We start from the raw sequence: 16565 nt of genomic DNA, 5'->3' as shown, positions 1-16565 counted from the left end.
CAGGGGCAAGTGGACTCCAAACTATGAAGGTCCATACGTTGTTAAGAGAGCCTTTTCAGGCGGTGCTTTATTGCTCACAACTATGGATGGGGAGGATTTCACTCGTCCTGTGAATTCAGATGCAGTCAAGAAATACTTCGCCTAAAATAATAAAAAAAATAGAATAGCTCGCTAAGTTGAAAACCCGAAAGGGCGACTTAGGCAAAAATGAGTGTCTCGGTGGATTGAAAACCCGAAAGGGCGGTCCAGGCAAAAGTTAGAGACATGGAAAAAATGATGAATATATATATCCCGCTAGATTGAGTACCTCACCCTGGGGCAATCTAGGCAAAAATTAGGGATTTGGCAAGTAACTGCATCCTGACAAGACTTTGCTCTACAACAGTCATCTGTCAAAGATTCTCTTTCAGTCATCATCAACTGAAGCGTCAAATACAGCGAACTCAGAGTTGGTGGAGAAACGGTTATTATGTTCAATATAGCCCCTTTTCCATGTATATCACCAATTTCAAATTTGTAAAGATACATGGAGTCTCGCCATTTGCGGACTACCATTCTATTAAATAAATTTGAGCCTTTATCCAATTCTTGGCACTCTTACTTGTTTCTGTTCAACAAATGTTTACATGTTTTAATTGATAAGTATCATTGTTTTAAATAAATAAAGTTTTATACGCTGTTTTAAAAAAAAAGAACATTCGCAATGACTGAAAGGATAGTCGGAACGTCTTCAGTAATCTCTCAAGGATAGTACGATTTCCAAAAAGGTAAGACATTTGTTCATACTCTGGCATGTTTATACCCTCTCCATCAGCTTTCAGTTGTTTCCTCAGCAAGGAGTTGTCTAGGGCAATTGGTGAAGGGCTTGTTTCCCTTTTGATCCCCAGCATGTCACATGTTGACAAAGGATTCATTTCTGTTTCCCTCAGCCAAGACAGTTTCCTTTGAGGATTGCCTACAGTTTATCCCCGGCGGGTTGCTTGATCCGAGTTTGATAATTTGTATCCCCTCTGTGTTCGAAGATTTCTTCCAAGTATTGAGAGATTCCAAGGAAGATGTGTTTATTTCCTTCCCCAGCAGAGCAAATTGTTCTTTCTCCCCGTAGCAGAGATGTCTCTCCAGCAGTTAGAAGGGAGTGTTTTGATTGATGGTATCTGTTTGGGCATTTGCTCCCCACAGAATTTCACATCATTCCTTGATGAGTTCCTCAGTAGAGTTTCTTCTACGACGGATCTTATTGTTATTCAGTCACCCGTTCCCGAGGATTAATGAGAAGTCCCTGGAAGTTGGTAGTTGCGACTTTGCCTATCCCCACCAAAACTGAATTCCCCTGTAGGCTTTGCCTTTCTTGCTGAGATGTTGCGCCGGATGTCCGTTCATGATTCTTGGACCTGTTTGTATTAGATATGTCTGTCTGTTACCATTAATCATACACAAAACATGCATATACATTCATAATCACAGCATTCAGATATTCATGTTGCATTCTTTGCCATATATCCTTGCTTATTATCTCCTGCTATCAGCGAAATGTTCTTCCCCAAGCAGATGTTTGTGTATGATCTCTCCATTTAGAGTCAGCCTCATAGGCAGAAAATGTCTATCTTTCCTCCTTTATTCCCCACTGAGTTATGTCCTCGTGGATGATTATTGTTTCAGTTTCCTTCCTAGTTGTATATCGGAATGGAATTACTCCCCTGAGTTATATCCTCATTGGGTTGAGTCCTGTTCAATTGTGTCTTTCTAGTTTGTTCCTAGACTGATTCCTTTCTTATTATCCCCTGCAGTTCCATGTGGTTTAGTTGTTCAATTGCTCAGTAATCAGTAATTGTTCATCCTTTTCCCCAGTGGATCTTGTGGCCTTCTACCCAGTAACTGGTAGTTGTAAGTCCTATTTCTGTGGTTTTCTACCCAGTAACCGGTAGATGTAATCTCCTCTTGGTTGGTTGTCTTTACCCAGTAACCGGTATTGATATTCCTTTATTTTGAGTATATCACCCAGTAACCGATGATATATCTCTTGGATAATTGCTTTTGCCATACAATTTATCCCTGCGAGTCATCTTTCATTTTACCCTTGTTTGGTAATGGTTGTTTCTCCTTCTGATAGGTCATCATTTTATACCCAGTAACCGGTATCCCGATGTCCTTTCTTTTCGGTTGATTTATCCTTCATTAACCCAGTTGTAGCGGGGTATTCGTTACCATTAGAGATATTGACTAAATCCAAGGTAAATCATACAAGTCGAGTCGCCACCGCCCTTCTATTTATCCAAATGAATGGTTAGAAAGCAAACAAAAACCTAAAAGTTTTATCGAATCAAAAACTAGTAAAAATGTCAGAGATCTGGGTAAGGGGGTTGATTATGCAATGGGAAGGTTTTAAGCACCCAAAACATCCTAGGTACTCCTAGGGAGCCCTTTTCACACTTGTTGTAAGGTTGGTATTTTGTGAAAGTTTGTTTGAGCAAACATGATTGAAGAGATGAGAAGAGAATATACAATTTATTTACAATTTTGTGTTTGGATGGATAAACTCATTACCTACATACCATCTTAAAATATTAGGATCAAAACCTCGTAGTTCGGGGTAAAAATCTCAAAATGACTTGGTGAATTGGTTGGTCCAAAAGCCTTAAGGTCTTTTGTTATCCAAGGGAGAAAACTCAACCTAAAACCACAAATCCACCATGTGAGGATAGCTTCAACATGCGAGTGAGGGGTTAACCCTATAATAAGCATGGAAGACTCAAACTTTTTTGATCTAGATCTTGCAATTCAATGTGATTTTCTTTGATTTGTGTGGTTTTCTGAAGTCCTCTCACTTGAGGCAGGCCAGTGGTGGTCTTAATTGTTCAAATCGTGCCATTCCAGTTGACACACCATGATTTTCAAGCTCACTTTTCTCTCTAAATAGGAATGGTGAGGATGATCCATGGTTACAGTGGTGATGTACATACCTTAGCTTTATTTTGATGTCCTTACATTTCATTTTCATCGCAATTTATTTTCCTGCGTGTGGTGGCCGGAAACTGTTGGATCACCGGAGAAGATGGTGGTTTCCACCACCATCCCCACGTGTTTGGTCCCAGCCATTGGATCATGCTTCCACTTTATAATCTTGGCCATTCCATATGTTGACTTGTTTTAATGCCATGTGTTGCACGCTTGACTCGAGTGTACAATGCATCCGCGCCTCTGAGCCATATGATCCATGTCACGTCAATTAATGAAATGATCTGATGGCGCTGGATTTTTCTATTTTTCTTATTTTCTTTTAATTTCAGTTAATTCCTTTTATTTTCAAAAATTCATAAATATTTTATTTGAAGTCACAAAAATATGAGACCAATGCCAAAAAATTCCTGGAAAAATCTAGTTTCATATTTTGATTTTTAATTATTTTTGTGACTTCATTTAATATTTTTTGTGAATTATTTGAGTTTTAATAGTTTTAATTCATTTTTAGTTACTTTCTAATATTTGAAAAATCCAAAAATATTTTCCTAACACCTACGGATCATGATAAATCAATGAAAAATAGTCTCATCAATTTCTTATTTGATTTGAGATTTATTTGAGATTTTAATTCATATTGTATTATTTTTCATTGTTTTAATTGTTTTAAAATAGTTTCTGATTTCAAAATTTTTTGAAATTTTTTGTCAAAGTTTGTTTGACCATGTTAGACCTATGAGAATTTAATTGGACTTGTTGAAGTTGATTTGAATTAAATTTGAGGTTTGACCATATTTTGTTTATTTTATTTTGCATTTATTTTTAATTCAAAAGATACCAAAAAAATATGTTTGACTTGTTGACTTGTAATCTTCATTTCTCTTCTGTTTGGCATTGATTGATGATGACTTGGTTCACATTTGATCAATTGATTTTGATACTTGATTTTCTTTTTCCATCCATTTCATCTTCATCCCATTCTTTTTTTATTTTGGCCAATGAGTTAATATCTTATGGTTGGTCTTGACAAATGAGAGGTTTAACCTTCTTTGATCCAAACCAAACTCAACTTGATCCAAGATCAAGTGAGTTGTTTTGTGTCCAAGATAGGTTGCTTCTTGGTCAAGCAAAAAACCTAAAGTCCATACAAGGCCCTTCCCCTTTTGTTTTGGCATGGCAAGTTTGTGGAGATTGGCTTACTAGTCATGATCTCTAACTTGTGTTTATTTGCCTATAGTTTTATTGACCTGCCTCAGATAGGTGTGACTACTACATTAGTCCACTTACGATTGCTTAACATAGCGCTACATTGTCTTATGACAAACTAACATAACCATACTAATTACTAACTTTAATTTGAGCATGCCCTTTACTTTAATGCAATTTATTTTTTGCTCATTTATTCATATTTCTTTTTATTTTGCTCACTTGAGCACATATTTTATGTTTAATGTCATTTTCCTTTTGCTAATTTGAGCTCATTATTATATAAATATATTGTTGTCTTGTGTTTGTTTTGTCTTTGTTTTATGTGAGCCTAATACAAAAAGGAGAAAGGACTTAGAATTAGGATATATCTATGCTTAAAGGAGTTCAAGAGCAACTAGGCCTCATGCCTTTAGAATGCTAAACTTGTTGAAGAGCAACTAGGCCTCATGCCTTTAGAATGCTAAATTTCAAAGTTGACTTTAAAGGACTTCTCATCTAAACTCTTTCTTTGTCCATTCCTCTTATTGTGTTGTGAACTTTTTGATGTTTGCTCTTGTGTGATAGGGATTCCATCTTGAGATAGTAAAGATGACCATTGTCATGAGTAGCCAAGTTAAGAGAGACATGCCAAATGGAGATCCTAGGAGCTTGAATTCAATTGTTTGATTGCTTGTTTGTTTGCTAAGTCCAAAGGAAAGGAGCATCTTGGGTCATCTCTATGACTTCAAGAAAAGGAACTCCAAGGGTTTTATCTTTCTCCTCTTATCTTTGTATGCTTTAGGACTAGCCCTTCTCTTCTTCTCCTCACTCTAACCAAGCCAAAATCTTTTCTCTCAAATTATTGACATTTGTTTCAAATTAGAAACCTAGGCCTTATGCCTTTGACTCTTCAAAATCTTTTCCTCAATACTAATTATGAATAAATCTTAATCCAACTATTGACTTCATTTTGTAAATAAATATAACTTGTAAATATAACTCACTTCAAGTTGTTTTTGTGGTTTCAATGGCCACCTTTGTTAAAAACTTTTCAAAAACATTAGTCATAGGTTTGAGTTATCATAGTGGTTGATGTAAATCTCACCGCATCCTTAGTGATTGGATTATAAGTCTTCCATACTTATTATAGGGTTAACTCCTCACTAGTATGTTGAAGCTCTCCTCACATGGTGGATTGTTGGTTTAGGTTGAGTTTTCTCCCTTTGATAACAAAAGACCTTAAGGCTTTTGATCAAATCAATTCACCAATCTTTGTGATTTTTACCACGAACTACGAGGTTGTGATCCTACCTTTGTGATGGTACGTAGGCAATGGGTTCATTCATTCAAACAACAAAATTTGTAAATATAATATATTCTCTTCCCATCCCTCCAATATTTTGTACAAATCTTTTCACAAATACCAACCTACAACACATATTTGCAAAAAGGGGTCCCTTAGAGTACTAAGGATGTTTTGGGTGCGTAAAACCTTCCCATTTCATAACCAACCCCCTTACCCAGATCTCTGACATTTTTATTAGTTTTTTATTTGATAAAACTTCTTACTTGACTTTTGTTCGCTTTTTAGCCTTTCCTTTGGACAAATAAAAGTGCGGTGGCGACTCGAGTTGTACGTTGACTTTTGGTTTAGTCAATAAACCTAAAGGTAATGAAAACCCTGCTACAAACCAAATCATCATCAATCAATGCCAAACAGAAAAGAAATGAAGATAACAAGTCAACAGGTCAACAATATTTTTTTGGTATTTTTTGAATTAAAATTAAATGCAAATATAAAATAAACAAATAAGGTCAAACCTCAAATTCAATTCAAATCAACTTCAAAAAGTCCAATTAAACTCTCATAGGCTCAACATGGTCAAACAAGCTTTGACTAATTTTCTCAACAAATTTTGAAACCAGAAAGTAATTTAAATCAATTAAAAACACTAAAAAATAACACAATATGAATTAAAATCTCAAATAAATCTCAAATCAAATAAGAAATTGATGAGACTATTTTTCATTGACTTATCATGATCCATAGGTGTTAAGAAAATATTTTTGGATTTTTCAAATATCAGAAAGTATTTTAAAATGAATTAAAACTATTAAAAACCAAATAATTCACAAAATATAATAAATGAAGTCACAAAAATAATTAAAAATAAAAATATGAAATTGGATTTTTCAAGAAAAAAATTGGAATTGGTTTCATATTTTTGTGACTTCAAATAAATTTTCTATGAATTTTTGAAAATAAAAGGAATTAATTGAAAATAAAAGAAAATAAAAATAATTGAAAATTGCGCAGCCATTGGATCAGGCTCATTAATTGACGTGGCAAGGAGAAGCGGTCCAAATGTGAGGGCGCATGGTGTGACCAAGTCAAACGCGTGGCAATGTGAATTAAAACAAGTAATTATATTGAATGCTCAGGATTAAAACGTGACAAAGCAATCTAATGGTTAGGAAGATGCACACATGGTGATGGTGGTGGAAACCACCATCTTCTCCGGTGAGCTACCAAAATTCGGCCACCACTTGCAGAGAAAAATTTCTTAACAAAAATGGAAAACAAGGACATCAAATTGAAGCTCGTGTGATGTACATCACCACTGTATCCATGGATCTTCCTCACTTTTCCTATATTGAGAGAAATGTGAGATGGAAGATCATGGTGTAACAATTGTAAGTGCACGAAATGGTAAAATGAAACCACCATTGGCTTGCCTCAAGTGTGAGGACTTCAGAAAACCACAAACAAGAGAATGCTACATTGAATTGCAAGATCTAGATCCAAAAAATTTGAAGTTCTACCTCTGAATTGGATCTCTTAAGGCCACAAATTCTTCAGGATCTTGATTCCTCTTCACTCTAGGGATGCAATGGAGATGATAGGCTAAAGAATTGAGCTTTGAAAATCAACTAATGATGTTGAATTTCAATCTTGAAGGTGAAGAAAAAATTTGGAAAATTCCTTTGGTATTGGTTAGGATTTCAGTGCTGTAGCATTTCAGGTCTCCAAAGGGTTATGAAATGAAGCTCATGAGGTGTTTATTTATAGTCGGATGTGGCTGAGTTCATACTTCCCTCGTGTGCATGGAATTTGAACATGGATATGCATGGGCCTGTACAGGCGCATGTGAGGCCCAATGATGGGTGCAAAACCAAGCTAAATTCATTTGGAATGGAATTGGACGTGTACATGAAGTGGATTTAGCTTGCACCTTAAGTTTCATCATGAAATGCAAAAATGAACATAAAGAAAGAGCTCTTCGAAACTCACCAATGGAAAGTCCAAAAAAGTAATGTGAGTAATGGTTGGAAATCCCTTGAAATAAGGAACAAAAGTTATGTTGGACAAAAATTCATTTGGCATTTGGAAATTAATGAAAACTGGCTGTGAAAATTTAGGTACAAAACATGTTAAGTCACCTTTGAAAATTTTCACTAGAAGTAAGCCTATTCAAACCCCTCTTTTTGCATGGTTCAAGTTTTAAATGAAAACACCTCCAACATAAAAGTTGTATATATTTTCAAGATGATAAATTTAGACTCAAATTTTGCATCATTTGGATTTTTCATGACAAAGTTATGGGCATTTGAAGTTGGGTACTTTTTCAAATTCAATGGATTAGGTCCAATATGACCTATAATGTTTTGTATTATCACATGTATTTCTTTTATGATTATGAAATTTTGTCCAACATAACATTTGAAGTATACATCTTAAGATTTCCAATGCACTTGGTATAACATCAAAATAATAAAAATTAAGGAAGTTATGCCATTGGTAAGTTGACCCAAAATTAGGGTTTCAATCAAAATGACCTATAATGTTTTGAAATGAATGATGACCTTCCATGTTTCAAATGGATTTTTGATGAACATGCAAGTTGTTCATATGGTTCGTAATGTTATTTTTTATCTTGGTGTCATCTTCATTTGACAAACACATCAAACATTGTATCTCAGTGATCCTCAGTTTAGTCAGATGACTTGATTGGTCAACTTTTCAAGGCCAAACTTCCAATATTGATGAATGAATGATTGCGGATCCTCAAATAGGTTCAAATATGAATAAAATAATGAATGAAAGAACTTACCTTGATTAAATTTGATCATAGGTTGAGGTTGCTTCATGAGCAAGGCACAGTCAAAGCACAGTTGAATTAGGGTTTCCTTGGGAAACAATCCTCAAGCCCTTTGAGTTATCTTGATCAAATTGGAAAATTGAGATACTTGAGAGACATATATGATGATTAGGAACTTTATGGACCATTGTCATGCTTCTTCTCATCTTCATCTAGCCATTGCATTGGGCTTGGGAGCCTCCTAGGAGCATGGGAGCACATGATCACTTGAGCTTCAAAACAAAAAGAGTTAGTGACAATTTTTTTGCTTTTGGTTAGTAAATAAGAAAAGTAATAATATACAATACAAGCATGCTTGGTGGTCTCAAAACACTCACACAAGTCCCAACCCTAGGGTTAAGGAGCCAAACATGCTATGATCCATGAGGCAATGCACTAGTACAATAACATGATGCCATGAGGGATCTTAGGGTCAAAATTAGGGTCTTACAGGTTTGTTCATACTTTTTCCCTTTTCCCTTGGAAACAATAAAAGCGCGGTCGCGACTTTTGTTATTTGATGTCTAACTTATCCATAGCTTGGTGATCATGAATTTACTACTATAAAAATTAAGTGGCGACTCTGCTGGGGAGTAGTCTCCAGTGGGTTTAGCCTATTTTATGTGTGTATATATTTGTATATATGTGATGTTTGTATATATGTATATGTGATATAATCTGTTTCTTGTGTTTGGTGATCTCTGAGTGGTGAGATAAGTTCTAACCCGAACTTGAGTGCAATTAAAGTATGAGGATGGTATAGTCATGTTCGACTTGTTTGGAGTAGTCCTTAACAAGTTTGATTGAGATCCATCTGCTTAGTGGAGCTCTTTTGGATTTGGAAATGTCACACAAGTATTTATGGTTACGCATTACTATCTCTAATTTGGGTCTGAGAAGCTAAGGACTGTAGAACATTTACCCCCTCTTGGCCTATTTAGGACGTAGTGCAGAGACTATTCAAGTGTAGACTTGATAACAGTTGTTACGCGATACTACACTCAGACGAGTTTCAGTCATCTTAACCTGTAATATCCGATAGATGGAATTAAGACTCTGGGAACTTTTTAGAACATGATCTACAGGTTTTTATCCTTAGTTCACTCCTTTGGGATGGTTCTTACCCAGACTCCATGCTCGTGACTTACAACAAGCCCTTGATTCTTGGTTGATCCAATAAAGTCTTATCATTATCAATGGAACTTGGGTGTTAATAAGGTGTAAACCATAATCCACCAAAATGGATGATTGATCTTGACAATGACTTGATTCATCCCTTAACCTTTGTTTGCCTTGTGTGTGATCTCTTATTTGTGATTGTTGCATTCATGCATTCATGCGCATCATAACATTCATCACATGAGAAATTTTAAGGAACTGAGGTATTATTTACAAATATTTTCAGACCATGGATTGTGGACAAAGGAACACTAAGAAGTACAGTTCCAGATGTCCCGACTTGAAAGAGTTAAGGAAGCTAGCATCTTTTGTATTAGATACCTTGGACTTCAAACAATGTCATGGGAAGCTTCTATCCAGGTTGTCTGCTGATGTAGTTGAAGGACTTTTGAGTGTGTTAGTGCAGTTCTATGATCCTCTTTACCGTTGTTTCACTTTCCCAGATTTTTAGCTCGTACCTACATTGGAGGAGTATTCTCATCTTTTGGGGATACCTGTTTCTAGTAGAGTTCCTTTTAGTGGATTGGAGGAGATTCCCCGATCTAGTATTATTGCTGAAGCTCTTCACTTGAAGAAGTCTGAGATAGAGGCTCATTGGGTGAAGAAATTAGGGTTGTTTGGGTTTCCATCTGATTTCCTTATCAAGTAAGCTACTGCTTTTGCTCAAGCCGGTAGTGTGGACGTGTAACACCTCAAAATTTGCCCTCCTCTCTTGGGACTAGCTTAGCATATTGCATTTCATTCTTAGGTCATTAGTCATTGCATTTTTGCATATCATGTGGAGACATTGAGCAAGTCATCCTCCTAAGTCTTGGTCAGAAGATAAAGAGGTTAAAATATGCAAGCTTGAGGGTTTATTGAATTGATCACTAGCCATCTGAGGGTTTGTGCTTCAAATTAGGGTTTCTTGGTTCCTCAAGGAGATTGATCATCATCTTGGTTGAAATGGTACATCATCATCATGGTTTTATCATCACCAAGAGATTCATTGTGCTTGATCAATTCCTTGGGATTAGGGTTTTGACCTCTGGTCAACCCTAATCATCTGCATTGTGCCAATCAGGGCTTGTTAAGGAAATGAGGTCTTAATTGAGATGGGGGATCATCCTATGGTTTTAATGAGCTTGTGGAAGCTAGGGTTTCATTTTGGAGCCATTTCATCAGAAGATTGAGGCTCAAATTCATCTGTGCATAGCCAAGTCATCTATCAGTCAACAAAAGTCAACCACAAGTCAACTGTTGGATTTGAAGGTGGGAGAGGGTTAGAAACACTTCATTCATGTCCAAACAAGTTTCATTTGACATTTCAAACATCAACGATGAAGAAAATAAAGTCAGATGAAAACTTTCCAAAAATAGAAAGTGACTTGTAATTCAAATTTGCCAAAAATGGAAAGGTCTTCTCCTTAAGATTACATGTCAAAAAATGCTTCAAATGAAATTTTGTCCAACATGAAAGTTGTAGATCTCGCTCTCACCTTTCCAAAAAGTCCAAGAACATGAATTTCTCATGTGTGGTTGGCAAGTTATGGATCAATCTTGGTCAAGATAATTTGAATTTCAAAAGTGCATAACTTTTGAACCAAAAGGCCAAATGGAGTGGGATTTTTTGCCACATTCTTGTTTTGACATGCTCTATTCAATTCAAGCATCATAATCCATGAATTTTGATCACAAAATTTTTGGAATTTCCATTTGAAATTTGGAGGGAAAAGTCCAATTCAAAAAATAGGCATTACATTCACTTCCAATCACATGAATTTGGCTCTACACAACATTTCCAAGTGAATTAAGACAGAAATTATGCACTGTTACATTGCTTTAGCTTGCATGAGGTGAATTGACAAATTGTGCATAACACTTGTTTCCACTAATTACTTTGGTTTGGCTTAATCATGATTAGTGAGAATCATTAACAGGTCATATATATTGCGAATCATAACAGAAAATGTGATTAACATTCCATTTGGTTCAGATCTAGATCAAAATTGCAAAATCTCACAAACTTTTTCTCTCAACTTTTCATCCAAATTTTGCACAAACCTTGCATTGTTCTTCATTGATCCATCATCCACAAGTGTAATTGAAGACTTTGGAAGCTAGAATTCATCATTCTCGAGCACATTTTGGAACTGTCAAAGCAAGCTTCATCAATGGCAAGTGAGGATTTGAGATGCATTAAGCACGATTGAGCATTGATCCTTCATCCATTCATCTACCTGAGCCTTGAGGAACTTCTGTTTGCACCTTATCAAGCTTGAAAAACACGATTCCACTTCTGCATCTCTTGGAAGGTCAGTTTTTGAATCTAACAATTCATGAAATTATGATGTGCATTTGATAGATCTTTGATCCATGAACATGCTGAGCTTTGTATCTTTGAATTTCATCAAGAAATAAGGAAGTTAGGTCGAATTTAAGTTTGATCCATGAACCTTCTTTGGCTCGATCCAAGAGTTTTAGTGAGAGTTAGGTTAAGTGGAGTTTAGATTGATGATGTACATGGAAAGACGAGTCTAGTGGTATATCCATTTTGTATTTCTGGACATGAATGTTCTTGAGGGATGAATGTGTTGATGAACATGAAGAACCCTAGCTTTTTCTCTCCAGATGCGTGTTTGATCCTTCAGTATAGGTTGTGCATGTGAATTGGTGTTTGCAAGCCATGCATTGGTTCGTTTGGTCTCCAGCGTGTCAAAACGATTGGTTGTGGGCGCATCATCCAGCCTTAAGTGAAACGCAGCGTTTCACTTAAGGGCGCCACTTTTGAAATCCTCCTCAGTTCGATACTGAGCGAGTGCAATTCATAATTGCTTTGCATTTTTCATCTTATGTCATACCATGTTCATGTACTTGTTCACATGTTTTTTTTATTTTTTCTCTCCATTCAATAATTCATAACTTCATGATGGATTGTCCAAATAATGTGAGGTTTTTTCCATGATTCTCCTCATGATGCCTAGAATTTAATGAATATTTTTCCATGATTTGTGCCTGGATGTAATTTGTTTTGGCTTAGGGATTGTCCATGTGTGTATTTCCTTGACATGCCTTGCCATTTTGATTGTGAAATGATGAGATTTTATCCAACATTCTTGAAATTTTGCATGCTTAAAATAGACATCCTAATGGACATTTTGGTATAGAGTTTGTATTTTTCTCATACTTGGTTGTAGAGTTATTATCTGTTTAGTATGGGTGTGACAATGTGTGTCACACCATGGCTTGCCTAACTTGTGGATTTTATTTACCATGCCATATGAATGCCAATTGATGTGAATTTTTGCATGATGCTACTTCTGGATGTTAGCATTGCTTGTGAAGTTTTGTGGAACTTTTGCATGCATTTCCAATTTGTTTGAGATTTGCTTTGCTGATTGGTCATATTTGGACTTTTGATGAGTGTTGAACTTAGATGATTTGTGAAATGATGGATGTTTATCCTATGAGCTTGAAATTTTTCACATTGACTCTAGACACCTTGAAGTTTATCTTGGCTTTGGTTTGAGACATTTATCATGTGTGGATTCTGTTTTAGGCTTGTGTGAAGTTGATGCATGAAATTGTGCCCTAATTGAGCTTGTTTTGCCTTGCCTTATGGAATTTAATTGCCTTGCTTCCACTTGTCCAAATGCCTTGAATTTTGGTATGATGATCATGTGATGAATGCTGTTTAGCCATCATGTTTCTTGGGATTTATTGAATTATTTTTGAGTGGATGTGGATTGGTTCATTCTGTTTGCTCCAATGAGCTTTCAAATTGCATGTTTTTCCTTAGATGCCTTGTGAAATGAAATTGGTGTATGATATGGACATGAGACCACTTGGACATTGTTCTTAATTGATTGAACTTGATTTGTGCCAATTTTCATGTTCTGTTTTGAATTATTTCTCCCTCTTTGACCCTAGGCCTTGTCCTAGGGGTTTGCTTCTCATGTTTGAGCTTGGTTTGCAGGTTAAGAAGCATATGGCTATGAGGGAAATGATTCACTTGCTTGAGTTGACTAATTGGTCAATGTTGAAATAATCTTGAGTTTGTTTTGTAGGTTACTTTAGCTCCTTTGAGTTGAGCTTGAGCTTTGCCTTGATGCATAGCTTGCTTGTCTGTTTGCTTGTGTACAGTTAACTGTTGACCTTTAGTTTGTCTGTTTGACTGTTTAAGCTGTGTACTGACTGAGTTAGATTGATTTCAGGTACATTAGTTTCTATAGTTCATTGTGAACTTGCTTTTGCTGTTGCTTGGTTGCTTAACCAATTGAGGTATAACCCACTGACTCCATATAGTCTGGAAGACCTGGCCTGTTATTTGGTCAGGCACCTGTCTGAAGTCCTCCTTAAGAGGCAATGCTTGTGATTGTTTATGTTTGTGCCAAGCAGGAAAAGACCTTTGATAAGGCAATTGGCAGATAAAAAAGATGTGCAATCCATCTCCTTCTATTCAGTTGAGTCATCCCTTTGCTCACACAACTGGTGTTGATGCATTGTGGATATTAACCCAAGATCCATGTTGAGTCAGTCATAAGTGTAGAAGGGTTCCCACTTTCTGAACCCACACTTGCATCTGTCTGAAGCTCTCCCTGGCCAGGGATGAGAGCTGTGAGGTCTTACCCTCACTTCCTATTTCATCTGCTTCACCCTAACTCTCAATGTTAGGATTAAGAGCTAACATCACCTGATACAGTTGGCTTGCTTTTGCAGCCTAACCCTTGTGTGAGCCCACTTTGTCTGTATATAGTGTGTGCTAATTGTGTGTATGTTTGCTTGGTTTTGATTATGCTTGCATGCTTTGCTTTACCTGTTTAGGATAGCTTGCAGCCGGTGCAAGTTAGATAGAAAACTCAACCTAGGACCATTGTGGAATACATGATAACTATTAGGCTCGAGTCAGGCTCCCTTCTAGTTAGTCATTTCCCAGTCTCTGGTCAGGAGAAAGTTTCTCCCCTGTTCAGGGGAACTACGTTGCCCTGATCCTCATACCAGATGAGGTACGTAGGCAGGAGGTCGTACGAGATCTCTCCGGGCACCCTTTTTCTTTTTGTGTGTGCTTGCTTGACAGTTGCTAGGCTCGAGTGCCAGACTCCTTAGTAACTTGTTGTTTGTTATCTTCTTGTGTGTGTTAGGAGATGGATGTAAGCCCAGCGATTGGCATTCCGTATCCTATTATTGTGTGCTTGGAGTCCGATATAAGTCCAGCAATTGGCATTTGGTTTCCAGTGTGGGTTCGTTTGGTTCGGAGTCTGATGTAAGTCCAGCGATTGGCATTCGGTTTCCATGTTTGCCTGTTTGTGTGTGTTTTGTTTCGGCGTGCGTGAGCCGAACTACGGTAGCTCTGATTCTCATTCCAGATGAGATACGTAGGCATAGGATGCGATATCCTAGCGAGCCCTTTCCTCTCTTTTCCCACCTGTGTTGTTTCAGTGTGTGTGTGTGATGTTTGTTTTAGCAACCATATTCCTTCCTTTTGTGCGTGGATCCCGTCGAGTACGACGGATGCGTAGGGGTGCTAATACCTTCCCTTCGCATAACCGACTCCCGATCCCATTCTCTTTGGTCGCGAGACCATTTCCTTTCCAGGTTTACTTCGAGCGTTTCCTTTCCCTCTTTGGGATAAATAACGCACGGTGGCGGCTCTGTCTGTTTTTGTTTTGGCCCGCCGGTTGTTTTTCGCGGATGCGACAGGACGCTTTTGAAGCTATCTTTGTGTTGCTCATTTATGGATTAGCTTTGTTCCCTAACATTGACGGTTTTGTTGATGTTAACGCCATTAGACTTTTCTTGATTGGGAATCCCGTGCCTACTTTGTTGGGTGATATGTATTTCTCTTTGCATCTAAGGAATTCTAAGGGTGGTGGAACGATTGTCTGTTGTATTCCTCTTCTGTACAAGTGGTTTATTTCACACTTGCCTCAGACACCTGCTTTTATGGAGAACAAACAATGTCTACAGTGGTCTCAGAGACTTATGTCTCTCACTAATGATGATATAGTTTGGTATGATCCTTCTTTGGGCAGTTTGGGCATTATTTATAGTTGTGGTGAATTCTCTAATGTGCCTCTCATTTGTACACAAGGAGGAATTAACTACAACCCTGCTTTGGCTCGTCATCAGCTTGAGTTCCCCTTGAGAGACAAACCTAATAACACTTTGTTAGAAGGTCTTTTATATCAAGAGGGTAAAGATCCCCAACATCTGAAGCAGAAGATTGTGCATGCTTGGAATAATGTGCATAGGAAAGGAAGATCCGAGCTTGGTCTGCGCAATTGTGTAGCTTTGGAAGCTTACACTCTTTGGGTGAAGAAGAGAGCTTTGGAGTTGAGGATGCCTTATCCTTATGAAAGACCTATGTCTATGGTTGGGGTTGAGCCATTAACTCTCCCTAACCAAGATATAGAGGAGTTTGAAGACGCACTCGCCAAGATGCAGCAAGAGAAGGACATGTGGGAAGAGCGTTCCCGTGCTTTGAGCAAAAGGCATGAAGAGTTGCAGTTGGAGTCTAAGGACAAAGATGCACTTATTGAGTTACTTGAAGACCGAGTGACAAAGAGACAGAGAGAGCCAGAGGTTTCATCTTCTAGCATGCCTCAACCTTCCATTGCTTGGAAGAAGATTATTGATCAGCTTGTCCTCGAGAAGACTTAGATGAAGGCTTCTTTTGAGACTGAGACCCATCGCATTCAAAGGAAGTACGCACCTTCAGCTAGGGCTTCTGACATTGTTGTTAGGGATCCTTAAGATGGCTAGTATCCTTTTCTCTTGTATTTTTCATTTGGTTTCTGAAAATTGTACTTAGTGTAATCCTTCCAATTATATAAATAAAAAGAGATTTTTGGTCATATCAAATTGTTGCAATTGTTGTTAAGTATATATATATTTGTAAATGATAGAGTAAGTTCCTTGAAAATAAAAATAAATAAACAAGCATTGCATTTCATGCATCATTTGCATATGCAGGTTTCTCTTTTGCCAGATGTCTCATTGGTGTTTCTTCTATGTTTTAGCCAAGCCGACTCATCGGTACAACACCCACGCCAATCGCTTCAAAATTATGGAGCATCTAGAGCAAGAGAACAGAGAGTTGAAGGACGAGATCGCCCGCCTGAC

This window comes from Lathyrus oleraceus, chromosome 1 (genome assembly GCF_024323335.1).
Source record: "Lathyrus oleraceus cultivar Zhongwan6 chromosome 1, CAAS_Psat_ZW6_1.0, whole genome shotgun sequence".
Classification (NCBI taxonomy): domain Eukaryota; kingdom Viridiplantae; phylum Streptophyta; class Magnoliopsida; order Fabales; family Fabaceae; genus Lathyrus; species Lathyrus oleraceus.
Note: the sequence above shows the minus strand (reverse complement) of the source record.